The following is a 15,098-nucleotide window of genomic DNA, read 5'->3' on the forward strand; positions in this document are numbered from 1 at the left end:
GAGCAGGCCCAGAGGCAGAAGCCGAGCGGGTGGGTCCCCAAGTGTTAACGCGCCCTGGAGAACGCCTGAGTGAGGTGTAGAAAGGCGGGAAGCAGGCTCTTCCTGGAAATGCTGGAAAACTGGGAAGCTGGGAGAGGTTTCTGTGCGTCAGCGATCAAAACAGCATTTTACCCAAGGGACCCGGCTGTGCCTCCGGTTGGGGGCTGTTCCACCTTTTACAGTTTACTTCAGTTTTTAAAATTGTCTTGAGTTTTGAAATTTGAATTATTTTTCAAAATTTAGCTGCGAGTTGTGAATGTTTCTAAGTTTTGGAAATGTAGCTTCGCAAATACAGGTTTTGGAAGGGAGATTTGCATTTTGAAAATTTCAGTTGTGACCTCAAGTAGTTTACAAGTATTTTGTTTACTTTAAAGTATTCATTTTAGATTTGATTTCGTAAAGATGTCCCCCAAATGGTCATGTGTAACAGTTACTGCCCTAACGTTAAATACGTGCTTGGCGCCTATCATACATTTGTACGGGTACGTGATTCGTGTTTATATTATAAACACCTGTTGGCACACAGACACACGGCCCTGAGTCTGGGGACCGCCCCCCGGGCGGTGCGCTTAACCCTGGTCTCGCGAGACCTGTCTGTGCGGACGGCCCCGCGGGCGGTCCTTGCACTCCTGCTGAGACCTCTCTCCCGCAGGTGCCTGGCTCCGCCCTGTCCCGTCGCGCGCGGACGCGCCCAGCCGGGGGCGCCGTCTCCGTGCTCTTGGAGCCGCCGTTCCTCCCACGCGCACCTGCAGTGGGGCGGAAAGGGGCGCGGCCTGGAATGCGGACAAACCCTCCAGCCCGCTTTCCGGAAGGGGCCCGGGGCGAGTTTAAGCGTAACTTAGACCCGCCCTCGCTGCAGCCGGACGGAAATTCCCATCCCGCTGGAACAGGCGAGGGCGCCGAGGAACCCAGAGGACCGCAGCAGGGGGCGCAGGTGTCCGTCCACAAGCTACCTTCCTAGGTGGCAGCTCCTGCCAGAGAGCCTCCCAGTATATTCCTGCAGGAACGCAGCGCCACGCTCTTCCTGGAGTGGGCGAAAGATCTAATAAACTCGAGTTCCTACACGCCGGTTTCATTAATGTTACGAAAGCAAACTTTTATCATTTGCCCGCCGCTCCTTTTTCAGAGGCGGGAGAGGGCGGTAAGAGGCACAGACTCGGTCCCGTATGTCATTCTTCCGTCTTCAAAGCACCGAGCAACTACGGATGAAGTGAGAGCACATCTCGGCACTGCTTCAAGAGGCCGAGGTGGGAAGGGGGGGGGGGCATCTGCGGAAATAGATGCTTCCTGTTCTACCCATGTGATGGCTGCGATGGTAACATATGCTGTTTTCTCGACCTTGTGTGTGTTTCAAGTTGCCATTAATTAAATGTTTATGCGCTTAAATATCAGCATAACAGAGAGTCCAGAAAGACCACCCGGCCTCCAAAATGAATTGTAAACTTTGGGTCAAGACGTCGTTCCGGTTGTCCGCCCTCCCCATGACCCTTTCCCTTTCCCAAACTCCTTGAAAAGTCAGCCTTCCTGGAGACCCCGACTTACATAAACAGCTTTTTGTGTACGTATCTGGGGGTCGTTTACTATTGTTTTTATTATTTTTCAGTCCTACGAGTTCATCTGTCCGCCCAACTGTGTTCAAGTTTTCCTACACGCGCTAAGGGACCAGGTGTGCAGTGTCACCGAAAACCTTTCAAAAAGGCCAAGTCCTTCGAGCCGGATTCGAACCAGCGACCTAAGGATGACCACAACCACACGCCTACAGTCCTCCGCTCTACCAACTGAGCTATCAAAGGATTGGTGGTAAGACTTGTTAGAATACTTTAATGTTTCTCCCAATGGTTTTGTTTGGATTCTATTTTTAAAATCTAGTGCGGATTTTTTTCTAGGGTGCTGGAAATGTTCTAAAACTGATAGGGGTCGCGATCACAGAGGTATATTAAAAAATCAATATTCATAAGAACTTAAGTTCTTTTTACTGCCTGTTTCAGGTCTTTAAAAAAGGAAATACCACCATCCATGTTCCATATCCTGCTTCCTGAGGCCCATCACCCTTATCCCTACTGCGGCCCCGCTGTCCCGGTCACTTAACACCTGTTATAGTGGCCGATAAATGATAACTTATCCTAAATATAGATAACTGGGTTGAAGAGGGCTCTACTGTCTTAAAGCAGAGACACTGCCAAGTTCATTTTGGAAACATTGCATTTCTCCTTGTTGAAAGACAAGGAAAGTGTACAGACGGAAATGTGCTAGACCCAAACCACGAGGGGCATCGCGTATGCGAGTGTATGTCTAGGAACTGAGTGCCTCATATTAGAGTGGACCAAGTAAATGAAATACGCCCCTCCCCAATTTTGAGAAGAGCAAGGTAGACATTTATTGGGGGGGGGGGGATGCTATCATGCATTGCTAATGAACACCTGTAATGGTGTTTGGCTTCCTGGTTGAACAGGGTTGGAGAAAACAGTAAGCCATCTGGACAGACATTTCTCGATGATGTATCCTTAGAAAAGATTTCTGGTAAGTTTATCTATAAAAGAGTATTTCTTATTTAAAAATACTTTGTAACTGTAGTCTTGAAAAAATACATTTTTCTTCAGAAGATCCTACCTAGTGATTTCTATGAGAAATCTGCCAACACATAATTCATATTAAATGTAGTTATTCTGTTCCCTCTCATGAGAAACTAAGAATATATGGTCTAGTACATTTCTCTCCTTTTTTTTTTTTTTAAGTTTACGTATTTATTTTTAAGAGACAGAAAACGTGGGGGAGGGGCAGAGAGAGAGAGAGCTGTTTTCAAAAGATACCACTAAGAAAATGAAAAGTCAAACCACAGACTGGGAGACAGTATTTGCAGAACAAACATCTGATATACAAGACTTTTATCCAGTATAAAGCATTCTCACAACTCAATCAGGAGGCAAACCATTCAATTTTTTTCAAAAAGGGAAGGATCTCAACAGACATTTCACCGAAGATGTGCAGATGACCTATAACTACCTGAACAGGTAGACATCATTAGCCACGAGGGAAATGCAGATTAAGCCCCGGGAGATGCCTCCACACATTCATCAAAGGAGGCTGAAATCTAAGACGACCCCGAGATTTTCACCCACCTCTTAGAATATCTGAATAATCCCCTCCCCATAAATGTGGGTGGGACATGTGAATGTGTTACAGTGTTCCTTACGATTCTGAATGGCCAATATTTAAAAGACTGACTGTGCTAAGATGTGGAGAAACGAACTGCAATGAGAATGTAAAACGGTATAGCCCCCTTGGATAACAGCTGGTAGTTTCTTTGAAAGTTAAATACACACTTCCCATAGGATCCAGCAGTCCCATGCCTATGTTATTTACCGAAAATAAATGAAAACGCACGTCCACACAAAGACTTACACCCGAAATATTTATAGCCACGTAATAGTCGGTGAGGACCGCCATGACAACGCGCCACAGGCTGGGTGACTCAAGCAACAGAAATTTATTTCCTCACAGCTCTGGAAGCTGAGGCCCAAGATCAAGGTGTCAGCAGGGTTGATTTCTTCTGCGGCCTCTGTTTGGCCTCAGAAGGGTATCTTCTTGTTTCCTCCTTCCACGGTAGTTACTTTGTACTCACATGCTCCTAGCGACTCTCTCTGTGTCCTCATCACCTCCTCTTATAAAGATGCCAGCCAGATCGGGTCAAGGCACACAATGAGTGCAGTAATGTCTTTCAGGGTCCATCTCCAAATACAGTCTCATTCTGATGTACTGGAAATCAGGGCTTCAACATAGGAACGGGGCGGGGGGTGGTTATTCGGTCCATAACAAGCAGTTTTGTTATTAACAAGAAAACCAATACCAAGTTTCGTTAGCTGGTGAGTGAAGAAACAAATCGTAGTACATCCCTACCATGGGCTACTGACCAGTAAGAGGGAATGAACCATGGGTATACACCCGGTGAATCCCAACAGCACTGCTAGGTAAAGGAAGCCAGGCTCCCAGCCGCACTCTGCGCGAGTCTCTCTCTAGACTTTTGCAAAAAGTACTGCGACGGAAAGCAGATCAGTGCTTCTGAAGGCGGAAGTAAACCTTTTGGAGGGATGAAAAGGTTCTATATCATGATGGTTGTGGTAGTTCTGTGACTGAATATAATTTTCAAGACTCACCGAACATACACTTAAAAAGACTTAAAAGGAATGGATTTTACTATGTGTGTGGGGGGGTTTTGTTTTGTTTTGTTTTGGAGAGAGAGAGAGAGAGTGCACAAGCAGGGGAGAGGGGCAGGGGGGAGAGAGACAATCTTCAGCAGGCTCCGACACCAGGGCTCGATCTCACACACCGTGAGATCCTGACCTGAGCCAAAATCAAGAGTCAAATGCTTAACCAACTGAGCCCCCCAGGAGCCCCTGACTTTTACTGTGTTTAAATTACATTTCAATAGAAGTAATTAAAAACAAAAGAAAACTGGTCATCCATACGGAAACCTCAACACCAACTCGACGCCATTGCTAAGCAGTCTGTTTCTTGCTGCCCACGGCCTCCTTATCACCGATTCCCAACTTACCCTGTTGTTCTTTTACCCGTAGTACTTACTATTTGCAGCATATTATGCAATTGCACAAATTTGTGTTTACCCTATTTTTAAATCTCCAGTGCGTTCAAGCTGATGTTTTGTATCACATACAAGAGTTTTAGTCGTCCTAAATGTCACATTTGGACAGACCTAGTTGCATTTATGAAGAGCCGCGTAGAAACAAATGCAAATCCTTCACCAGCGAAGGAACCAGCGTGCATCCCTCAGAGATGCTAGACTTTCAGCAAACTGACGTTCGCATGGACTTCTATGTTGTCTCCCCCCAGGGGAAGCCAAGCGTGTTTGGCTTTTAGGAAGGAGGGTGGGCAGAATTGTTGGTGGCTGCGTGGTGAACTGTAATGGACACTATTGCTTTTCAAAAATCTCCTGACATTGTGTTGTCCCATATCTAAGACTAGAGTTCGTTACTCCTTTAGAAGTAGATGTGGCCGTGTGACACAACTGTTTTGACAAATGAGATGTCCCTCCTGGAAGTTGGAGAGCCAGTGAGCCATCCACCACACCCCTCTTGACCCTTCCCCTGACAAAATATGGTCTGAGTTGTTGGGGATCCACAAGGAGCCCACCAGGCAAACCATGACTGATTTATATGACGCCGAAGAGTTTCCGGTTACGAGCCATCATGATTTGCAGAGGGGGGGATGCTTGTGACTGCAGTGTAACCTACCCTACTCAGGCGGACACACAGGAAACGTGCAAGTCTGAATCCACGAGGAAGGCTCATTCTCCTCCTAGGAAAACACCCAACAGAAATGTGTGAGCTTCTGCACCAAGAGATATGTATGGTAAGAGGGTTCAAAGATTTGTTTGTTGGTTGGTTTCCAATTGTCCGTGTTCTATCGCTGAGTGAAAGAAAAGTTCAGTGACGTTTGGCCGAGAGTCTGCCTGCCAGCCTAGTGTCATTTTGTATTACTTTAAGAGAGGTGAGTTTTTTTTCCAGTCACTCCAAGAAATGGATTCCAGGAAAGTATTCTGGAAAAGCTGCTCATCGTAGGCTCAGGCTCTTTGTGGAATTTCTAAACGTGTTGAGCTAAAAGTGGAGCAAATTTATCAGAGTGAATCCAGATCTTGGATGGGATTTGAAAAGGCTGTGGCAATTTTTCAAGACTGAAAACTGCAGTAGTTGGGACTCCAGCAAAAAGGATATAAGTCTTTAGACACGAGGCGTTTCACCTGCTCTGTCCTGCGTCACGTGGGCCACAGGACTGCCCTGTTCTCCTTTCCTCTCTTGCAACAGCATTCCAGAATTCATTCTGCTTAAAACTTGGTAGCTTCTACCAGCCGTTTGGTTGCTGGGAACAGGCTTCCCCAAAGACAGACTGAAAAGGACAGCAGGAATCTTCAAACCCTCCTAATTCCTTGCTGTTCCTGAAAATTACCATTCGAGATCATTTTTAAATGTTGGGTTTTACACCAAACTATTAGCAAACAGGCTGAGCATGATATTCTACGAGAAGCTACACGACTGTCTCAAACATGCGTGCCATGTCTAAGTTCACGGCGGAAAGCTAGAGGAAAGCTGTGGGTGGTCTCGTCCCCCTGACGGCGCGCAGCAGACAGGGCTTCCGCAGGCCCAGCTCCTTCGAATTTCGCAGTAGCTGCGATCGGCTGGGAGCAGAGCAGGTGTCTTGGGTCACGAGCGAACCCGCGTGTACAAGTTCGACCTCCTCGTTTGTCTGCACGCGTCCCAGCGCGGGGACATCCCCAAGGTGCAGGCGGCCTCCCACCCGCGCACTCGGTTCATCTGAAAGGTGATTGTCCTCCACTCCTGGTGTGTTTGCAGAGGGGACAGGAGGCTTGGGCTGGTCCTGTCCCCTCTTCCGTCCTTCACACCGATCTCTTCGAGACACAGGAGCGGGAGAAAGGAGAACACATCTCGGGTTTGTGCCCAAAGGTCACAGGTTGCGGGCAGGGTGTGGCTCTGGGGTTAGACGGTGCCACCGGTGGTGGCCGTATCTGGGCGGTGGGTACGATGGGAGTTCGTTATGCTGCGTCCTGGGTGTGTCTGAAATTTCTCCGACAGAAGGCCTCTTCAGACATCACCGGGCTAACAGGGCCCCCAGCGGCGGGCGCGGACCCCAACGTTGGAGACACTCGCGCGCCCTCGCCGTTGCGCTGCGCGGAGCCGGCGCCGGGGCCGCGCGCGGGGAAACGCTGAACCTGGAACCCGGGACGGCCGCGCGCAGGGAGCCCAGGGTCGGGGCCGCGCGCGCGGAGCCGGGCCGCCCTCGCGAGCGTGAGTTTCACAGGCGAAAAGGTGAACCGAGACTCGTGGGAAGGGCTTCCCCACCCCCTTCCCCCCTTCCCTAGAGCCACCACGTTGGCAGTCTGTTCCAACGCGCTTTGTGCTTGTAAATGAGAGAGCGCGTTCAGGTTTGAATCTCAATTAAAACCTGAAACTGCACAGCGCGGAAAGGGACTATTCCCTGCGTTCAGTAAGGGTCTAAATGTTGCTGTGGCGTCGCTGGAGTTGTCTACGATTTCCAAAATTGTCGTCCTTCGAGCCGGATTCGAACCAGCGACCTAAGGATGTCCAACTATCACACCTACAGTCCTCCGCTCTACCAACTGAGCTATCGAAGGACTCCTGGGAGGCACCCTTTCAGGATTCCTAAAATAACGTCGGTCCAGACGGTCTGTGTTGGTAATGTTCACGTGCATTTTTCAAAGTGCAGCCTTAAGCTGACTTCCTAGACCCCGAATGTGTTTTATATAGTGATCTGGATAGACAGCTGGTTCCATGGGTTTATAAAGACATAAAATTCATTGGGTTATACATATAAGACATTAGGATATCACTTATGTAGCTCTCAAGCAAAACCCCTAAGGCTGTCCCCTGTCCTCCTCCCCCAGGAACAATATAGCTGAAGGTAGTGCCCTCTTATTATGGACCGATTTCCTTCCTTCCTCTCCGGTTACCTACTCCTTCTCTCCAAAGTGTCAAAGTTTGCTCAATAAATGGTATGGTTGCCCTAAATACAGACAACTAGGTTGGAGAAGATCCCTGGGTTGTGAACAGAGCAAGGTCCCATGCATTTTGGTACATTGCAGTACTCCACAGTGAAAGTCCAATGGGAAATCGTGTCTATTCTTAACTCTAATGATGAAAAATGTGGAGTGGTGTGTGTGTGTGTGTGTGTGTGTGTGTGTGTGTGTGTGTGTGTAAATGTTCTTAGTTGGGTAAATATGATCTGGGTGGTTCACATTCCACTGCATAACTATAGTAGAGCAATTAAAATGAAACAAAAATTCTTAAAATTCTTAAGTGGAAATATAAATATTCCTGACCCAAAGAAAATCAGACAACATTGAGGTTCAACAGAAATTGGTCAGTTTCCTTGCACCTGCTACAGAAATAGACACAAGTAGAGAATTTGCTAAACTACCTGGAGCAAAAAAGCTTTCCTTTGTAATATATTTAAGGAAAAGATTAAGTGGGTTTCTCTATAAAATATCTGTGCTTATAATAAAAGTTCGACAAAACCATATTATTGGGGAAAAAAATCCAAATTTTTCTTCAAATGGCAATTGCCAGTGCCTCCTATTAGAAACATTGAGAGCTCATAGTTGATAGGGAGCTCAGTAATGAAGTCCCTTTCCATGAGACGCTAATGAAACGGAACCTAGTAACGTTCCTTTCAATGTTCCTAACCTAATAGAGGATTAGCAGCTAGAGAAAAAGCGTCCTAAGAAGTGGACGGTTTCTCTTAACATTATCAGGTGTCCTTTCTGTGCTTTGAATACCAAGTAGAAAACGTTGCCAACAAGTGCTGAAATTTCAGGATGGTGATGGATTCATCGCTGGGGCCACACTTAGAGGAACAGGAAGTTCCCGGAAAGGACACAGGAAGGAGTAAGCCCACCTTTCCTCCTTCTCCAGCCTTTCATTCTCCTCCTAGCTTCCCTTTTGGCAGGAAATCAGCAATGTGGTTCACAGACTCCCATCTCCTTTATCACGAGGCAGATTAAAAAGGGGTTTTTGTCTTCGTCTGCTCAGGCTGCTGTGACAAAATGCCACAGACTGGGGTGGCTTAAACAACAAAAATTATTTTTTTTCTCACAGTTCTGGAGGCTGGAAGCCCATGACCAAGGCCATTCAGTTCCTGTGACAGCTCTCTTCTTGGCTTGCAGATGGCCGTCTCCTGGCTGTGCCTTCACAGGGCAGAGAAAGAATGGGCTCTTTGGTGGCTCCCCTGTAAGCCACCAATCCCAGGGGATCAGGGCCCCGCCCTTACAACCTGGTAAACCTTAGTTACTTCCTTATTCCAGATACAATCACCCTGGGGGTTAGAGCTTCAACATGTGAATTTGGGGGGAACGCAATTCAGTCCAGAGCAGAGAGCTTAGAGTGGAGTCTGGTAACAACTGGTAAAACGTCCATGTGAGTTTTAAAGTAATACTCTTGATTTTCATTTGGTCTCTGTGGAAGTCGAGTGTTGGGAAATGTAACACCCAACACAGCGGGACTGGAAACTAACACTCCCAGCTCATGGCTGCAGGCCCCCAGACAAACCAGTCGCTGCCGGTGCGGTCAGTCATGCCAGTGTTCCGTCCATGGACCTGAGCTGTGGAGCAGGCCTACTTTCTGTCGCTAAAATTCCACACCTACACCCTTAGTGGAATCATAGGGAAAATAAATAGGGAGGAATAAGTGAGCAGAGGCCAAATGGACTTCTGCAGCAGGGTGAATTCTGTCCAGGAAAGAATAGGGGAGACACATCCAGATGCTGGGGACAGTCAGGGTGGGGCTGGCCTGGAACTAAGTTTTGAACTGAACGGTGGGTTTCTACACACACTCGGAAAACCCGAGTTGTGAACTCTCTTTCCTAAGTTGTGGGGAGGCAAGAAGGTGGAGGTTTTCGTCAGTCAGAGGGCTATTCATCCGCGTTTTTATCAGCCCTGATTGCAGAGAAAAAGCAAAAAAGGAGAGCAGACGTGAAGGGCATTTTAAGGATCTTGGAAAGGGCTGTTCTGCATAGGGACGGAGAGTCACTTTCTTAATTGAGATGTTTCTCCTCCGTTTGAATTTTGATCGCTTGCTTCAGTTTCACTGAGACTAAAAAATAACACTAAACCAAATGGAGGAAGTCTCTAATGATGGAATATTAGGCAAAGAAGTCGAAGGTGTAGATGGGACTGAAAGCCTTCATATGGCTTTCCTGCACGTGATGGGCTCCTGGCAATGCCCAGCGAATCCTGCTCTTCGGAGCTAGCTCTGTACAGTAAGCAGCACCTAGTACAGTACCTGATACTTAGTACCCAATAAGTCCCGAAGAAAAAGAGGTGACTACTGCCTTTGTCTTTTTGCAAAGACTCTAGATCTCAGCCTGCAGGCAGAATTATCTTAGCATCCGATTAATGTTTACCTTGGAAAAATGCAAAATAACTTTTACACCCTTTAATCAAAATCAGAAATATAGAAGCCAGAATGAAAGGAGAAATAAACTGGGACGCGCCCCCTCGTGGCCATGTATCCACAGGCAGGGATTTTCTTTTTTTAAAGCCAGTTTTTTTTAAGGGTTTTTTGGTTTTTTTGTTTTTAAGGATGTCTGTGGGGACTCCGGAGAGTCTGTTTCTGAAGCCAGCAGAGTCAACTGGTGGAAAATGTAGGGGTGCAGGGATTGTCAGGGCCTATTGCGAAGGCCAAAGCCGAGCCTCTTTGCTCGAGAAACTTAGTTTCCCCTCCTGGATGCACCTGCAATTTCTTTCCATTCCCTGTTTCCACAGATGGACGTCCAGGGTTAAACTCTTGCCCAATTTCTAAGACAAGTGTTTCTGAGGACTCCACGGCCTGGATTCCAGCTGCGCTCTGAGCTCTTTTACCGACAGGGTCCAGAAGCGTAGGACAGGTTGTAGGTGGCGCCGAGGGACAGAATCGCCATTGATGTGCGGCCCCGCACCCCAAACAATTGGCTAAGACCAACTACAAACAGGTGGCGCGACACGTTCTGAATGGCCTCCAGATTTCAAAGTGGGGAAGAGAGGCGCGGCGGCGTGTCCGGACGGGGAATTAGCTCAAATGGTAGAGCGCTCGCTTAGCATGCGAGAGGTAGCGGGATCGATGCCCGCATTCTCCAGTTTTGCGTTCTCTTCCCCGCTGGCTTTTGCTTTCCTGCTCCTCTAAACAGACGGAGATGATGGAGACATCACCAGCTGGGAGCGGGGCCCAGGTCTTCAGACAGTGCCAGGATAGGAAGGCTGAGGTCTCTAGGATTTGGCAGACGTTTTGCAGATTTGAATATTGGTCCCTGCCACGTGGACTTACGAATCGACACTTCAATTATTTATGCATTGATATTGTATTTTTATTCTCAATCTATTTCTCACACATCTGACCTATGTAGGGCCACCTCAAGTTCTTAAAACTGGAAGGAAGGATTCCCATTTCTTAGCGAGATGGTGAAGAGCCACATAATCAGGTATATTTCAGACTTGTTTTTTATGCATGCAGTTTTCCTCCTCTGGAGTCGGACGGCTATATCTTTGGAGGTGGTGGTGACGATGCGGATACTGATACCGGGCTGTGGCAGAAAATGGCCCAGTCACAGGAGGGTGGGGAACCTCGGTGGTGCCTTCAGAAGCTCAGGCCAGGACTCTCTAATACACCTTGCATCCAGAGCCCAAAAGTTATCTTTGAAAAGAAAATCGGACCAGTTTTCTTCTTTACTCTTTTGCCCCAGTTTGCTTTCAAAAAACAAACTTCATCAGGAGCTATCGGTTCAGACCAATCTTCAGCCCTTAATAGGGATAGTTTCCAATATGGTTTAGGCAGTGGTCCTCACACTACCCCAATGCAAGAAGCCTGGGCTTCTGTGTTCTGATATACACCAAAGCTTGAGAATCATTTAAGACTAAAAGTTCTGAAGCACAGGAAGGAATACAAAAACTTCAAAAACTACAAAAAATTACCAAGGACAAAATTCGCACACAAGTCTTCTTTACTTGATCTAATTAGTATCTTTGTAGTTGAGGACTCTCCCACTCGGGAGGTGGTCGGTATCCCATTTTTGCGACAGGGCACAAGTGGGATTAATATATTTTAATGAGATTGGCGCAAAATTAGCAAATGCGTTCTGTTGATAAGCGGAATCTCTATCTTTTGAGCTGATTCCCAAAATGGGTAGAAAGTCCTACCCATTTCTCCCACCTTGTCTGTTATTTTTAATTCTAGGATTTTTGATTCTCTTCTATCCGTGGTTCTCCACCCCTGCGGCACATGAATGCCACCTGGGAATTTTTAAAACTACCAATGCCTAGGTCGCACCTTCAAAATGGTCCAGGCAGAGGCGCGTTGTAAAACCTGCCCAAGTGATTCTGTGTCCACCGACTTTCCTCAGGCAGGGTTCAAAGCCACCGTTACACAATTAAACCGAGAAGGGGGAGTAGTGCCCCTGAATCCCGGAATTTCATCCTGCCCTGACATTGTGGGCGGCTGCCTGCAGTCCAGCAGGAAAAACACCGTCCGGGAGACTCGCGACTCCAATTCCACCAGGGGGCGCGCGTGCCCCACCGATTACCCGCAGGTCGCGTCCTTCCTACGCAGGTCGCATCCTTCCTTCCCGGGTCCCAGGTCCCCCCGGGGGAGAGCGTGGACGCGTCAGCGGACATCCAGCCCCGTAGGGCCGCCTCTGCTCCGCCTCGGCAGGGCCCAGGACTTCTCTGCGGCCCCCGCTGTATGTGAAGTGTGCGGCTGAAGCCTGTCTGATCGCGCGTATTAGTCGTCGTTACAGAAACCAGTAATTTTAAAAATTAGATTCGTTGTACAACGGGAATCGTCTTAGGAGACGCACATCGGGGATGTATGTAGCTGAAATGCACGTTTTTGAGGGTGAGGATTCAAAAAAAAAAAAAAAGGACGCAAAACACGAATTCCTTCGAGCCGGATTCGAACCAGCGACCTAAGGATGCCCGAGGAGCTTCGCCACTACAGTCCTCCGCTCTACCAACTGAGCTATCGAAGGAATCACACTGCTGAGCGTTCCCGCCGAGGATGCCTTCTCTGCGCGCGCTTGGGAGCTCGTAGGCGCTGGTCCCTTCGCTCGGCCGCGTGGTTTACGGGTCCGCCCTGGCCGCGTCCGCTCTTCTGTTCTTAATCCCGCGCTCCTTCGCGACGGACGCTCCAAGGTCCACTGCCCTGGACGAAGAAGGAAACGGGAGCCTCCACTGGTTTGCAAAAAGCAAAATAAAATAAGCAGGCACAGAAACGGCTAAGGACTTAGCGAGGAGCGTTTTCTATGATGAGGAATGAATTTCAGTAACCGATTTTGACTCAACTTAGAAATAGGATTTGAAGTGACTTAAATTCTAACAGGGTCACTAACAGAAGGAGGGGGAGGAGGAAGAAAAGAAGTAGAGGGTTAAGCTCTCCGAAACGCTAAAATGTCCTTTCATTGACATTTGTCTTTGTAGACAAATGGTTTATCACACGAATTCTGAACTCGGCAAAAACATCGATAGGGAGCCAAAACTACGTTTTTAAATTCTTCTCTATCTTCACGCAAGGTAGAAACTAATGTCTTTCAAATGCTAGTTAATTTTGCAAAGTGTGAGGTTCTGACCAAGTTTTCTGTGACCGTCTGAAGGTCAAAAAGGTCGGTTACTCTCTTGTTAATGAAATCGACCTGCGGTGGCCTCCGACATCAGGAATGTTTTGTCCTTCACATTCCATTAAATATCATTACACTGTCACCCGATGGAGCCACACAGATGGGGCAAATGACCCCCCTTGGGCAAGTAGATCATTGAGACCACCTGTGGGACAAAGAAAAAAACATTTTTTTTTTTTCTGAGTAAGAATTAAAGGCAAGTTAATCACTTAATTTGGCCATTAACCTCTTCAAGTCTTCACGAACCATCTACTTGAAGAGAGGACAGTCTGAATGAATTACATATAAAATTTTATCTCCACCCTAAGCCCAATTGACTAAATGTTATTTTATAGGTGTATTTCATAGTATCCATTTTGTCAAAGCACGCCTGTCAAAAAGTTAAATGCATCGAAATGTAATAAAAAGCTGCCTTTCATTTTGTCCCGCTCCACGTGAGAAAAGATTCGGAGATGGAAAAGACGGGCCTGAAGGGAGCCTTGCGAGAGGGGGGCAGGTGGCGGTACAGGCAGTAGATGCGAGGGACGCTGAGATGTGTATGTACAACCCGTATTTTTGTAGGTGAAGAATCTTGCCTGATTCATGTATATGAATCTATAACATTCCTTTCTGTAGATCTGCAAAATAAAATGCAACCCGGGGTGAAACCGGGAAGAAGCAGGAAAGTTTTGGGGTCCCTTTACGTCCTTCGGGAGTGTTCTCAGACGCAGGTGAGCGTGCGCGCGCCGAACTCCCGGACGCGACGGTCGGAAAGCGGCAGGAGTTCGGGGGACCGGTCGGGGGGCAGGTAGGCCCACCCAGGAAAAGAAAGCGCGCCAGGGCCCCCCTCGGCCGAAGGGGCTCCACACGGCCGCGCCCCGACGGCCGTTTTGGGGGCCCGCCCGGGGGCACTCGCTCGGCCGCCCACTTTTCTGGCTTCTTCACCCGCCCCCTCCGGACGTCGTGCTCCCTTCCTCCAGGTCGGGAGCCGAGGCGGGGGCAGCGGACCGCCGGGCCGCACGGCGGGCGGGTGGCCGGGGGTCACGTGGGGAGCGGCGGTCACGTGGCGGGAGGGCGTGGCGCGACGTGCGGCGGGGGCGACCGGGGCCGCGGAGCTCTTGGCAGCTCCGCCCGACGCCGGGCCGGTGAGCCGTCCTGAAGGTTCTGTAGTTCGCGCTGTGCACTGCGTAATTTTCCGTCAGATAAAGGTCCTTTCGTGTCAAGTGGGGCCCACGCTGCCTAGCGACAGGTCGCTCTTTCCTTTGTCCCTGCAGTAAGGTTTCCCGCGCGCGCGCTGGCCGCGGGCCCCGCGGGCTGAGCGAGCTGTGACCCCGCCCCACATCCCGGGGAGAGGGGGGTGGGGGGCGTGCGGTAGTGACCCTGGCCGGGGGCAGAGACCGGCTGGCCCCAGGTGCAGACTGCGTGTGTCCCGGGGGGAGTGCAGAGCCGCTTCTGTAAAATGTGCTTTAAAGGTCACTGCGTTGTAAGACTGCAAGAAATGTATGTGCATTGAACCCTCCTGTAGGTAGGCTCTTTTTAACACAATATAAAAGTAAATAACGAATTTTTGTGGTAGAAACTAGGGCAACAGACATTATTTAGTAGCGTGTATGGTATAATGGAAAGAACAAAGGCTTTGGGGCCACTTAGGCCACTTGGGTTTTTTGTTTTTTTTTTTTTAATTGAAGTATCATAAACAGTGGTATGTTAGTTTCAGGGATACAGTGTAATGATTCAAAAATTCTATGCATTACTGTGGTCACTATGATGAGTGTAGTCACGATCTGTCACTGGACAATATTATCGTAATCGTCTTGGCCATATTCTCAACGCTGTACTTTTCACCTCCCTGATGTAATCTTATACCTGGAAATCTGTACCCCTTTATCTAT

General features: G+C 48.4%; 1 long non-coding RNA gene and 4 other non-coding genes across 5 annotated transcripts; 2 read left to right on the plus strand and 3 right to left on the minus strand.

Annotated features, from left to right (window-relative positions):
* Window positions 1-39: 39 nt before the first annotated feature.
* On the plus strand, window positions 40-5,500 carry LOC122490323. Its single transcript, XR_006299125.1, has 3 exons — window positions 40-1,354; window positions 1,643-1,839; window positions 4,681-5,500. It is a non-coding gene; the product is annotated as an uncharacterized LOC122490323 (long non-coding RNA).
* On the minus strand, window positions 1,744-1,832 carry TRNAY-GUA. Its single transcript is given in 2 exon segments — window positions 1,744-1,779; window positions 1,796-1,832. It is a non-coding gene; the product is annotated as a tRNA-Tyr (tRNA).
* Window positions 5,501-7,116: 1,616 nt separating the features above from the next.
* On the minus strand, window positions 7,117-7,204 carry TRNAY-GUA. Its single transcript is given in 2 exon segments — window positions 7,117-7,152; window positions 7,168-7,204. It is a non-coding gene; the product is annotated as a tRNA-Tyr (tRNA).
* Window positions 7,205-10,625: 3,421 nt separating this feature from the next.
* On the plus strand, window positions 10,626-10,698 carry TRNAA-AGC. The gene has a single exon. It is a non-coding gene; the product is annotated as a tRNA-Ala (tRNA).
* A 1,793-nt stretch (window positions 10,699-12,491) lies between these two features.
* TRNAY-GUA lies at window positions 12,492-12,582 on the minus strand. The gene is given in 2 exon segments: window positions 12,492-12,527; window positions 12,546-12,582. It is a non-coding gene; the product is annotated as a tRNA-Tyr (tRNA).
* Window positions 12,583-15,098: the final 2,516 nt, after the last annotated feature.

Source organism: Prionailurus bengalensis, chromosome B2, assembly GCF_016509475.1.
Source record: "Prionailurus bengalensis isolate Pbe53 chromosome B2, Fcat_Pben_1.1_paternal_pri, whole genome shotgun sequence".
NCBI lineage: Eukaryota > Metazoa > Chordata > Mammalia > Carnivora > Felidae > Prionailurus > Prionailurus bengalensis.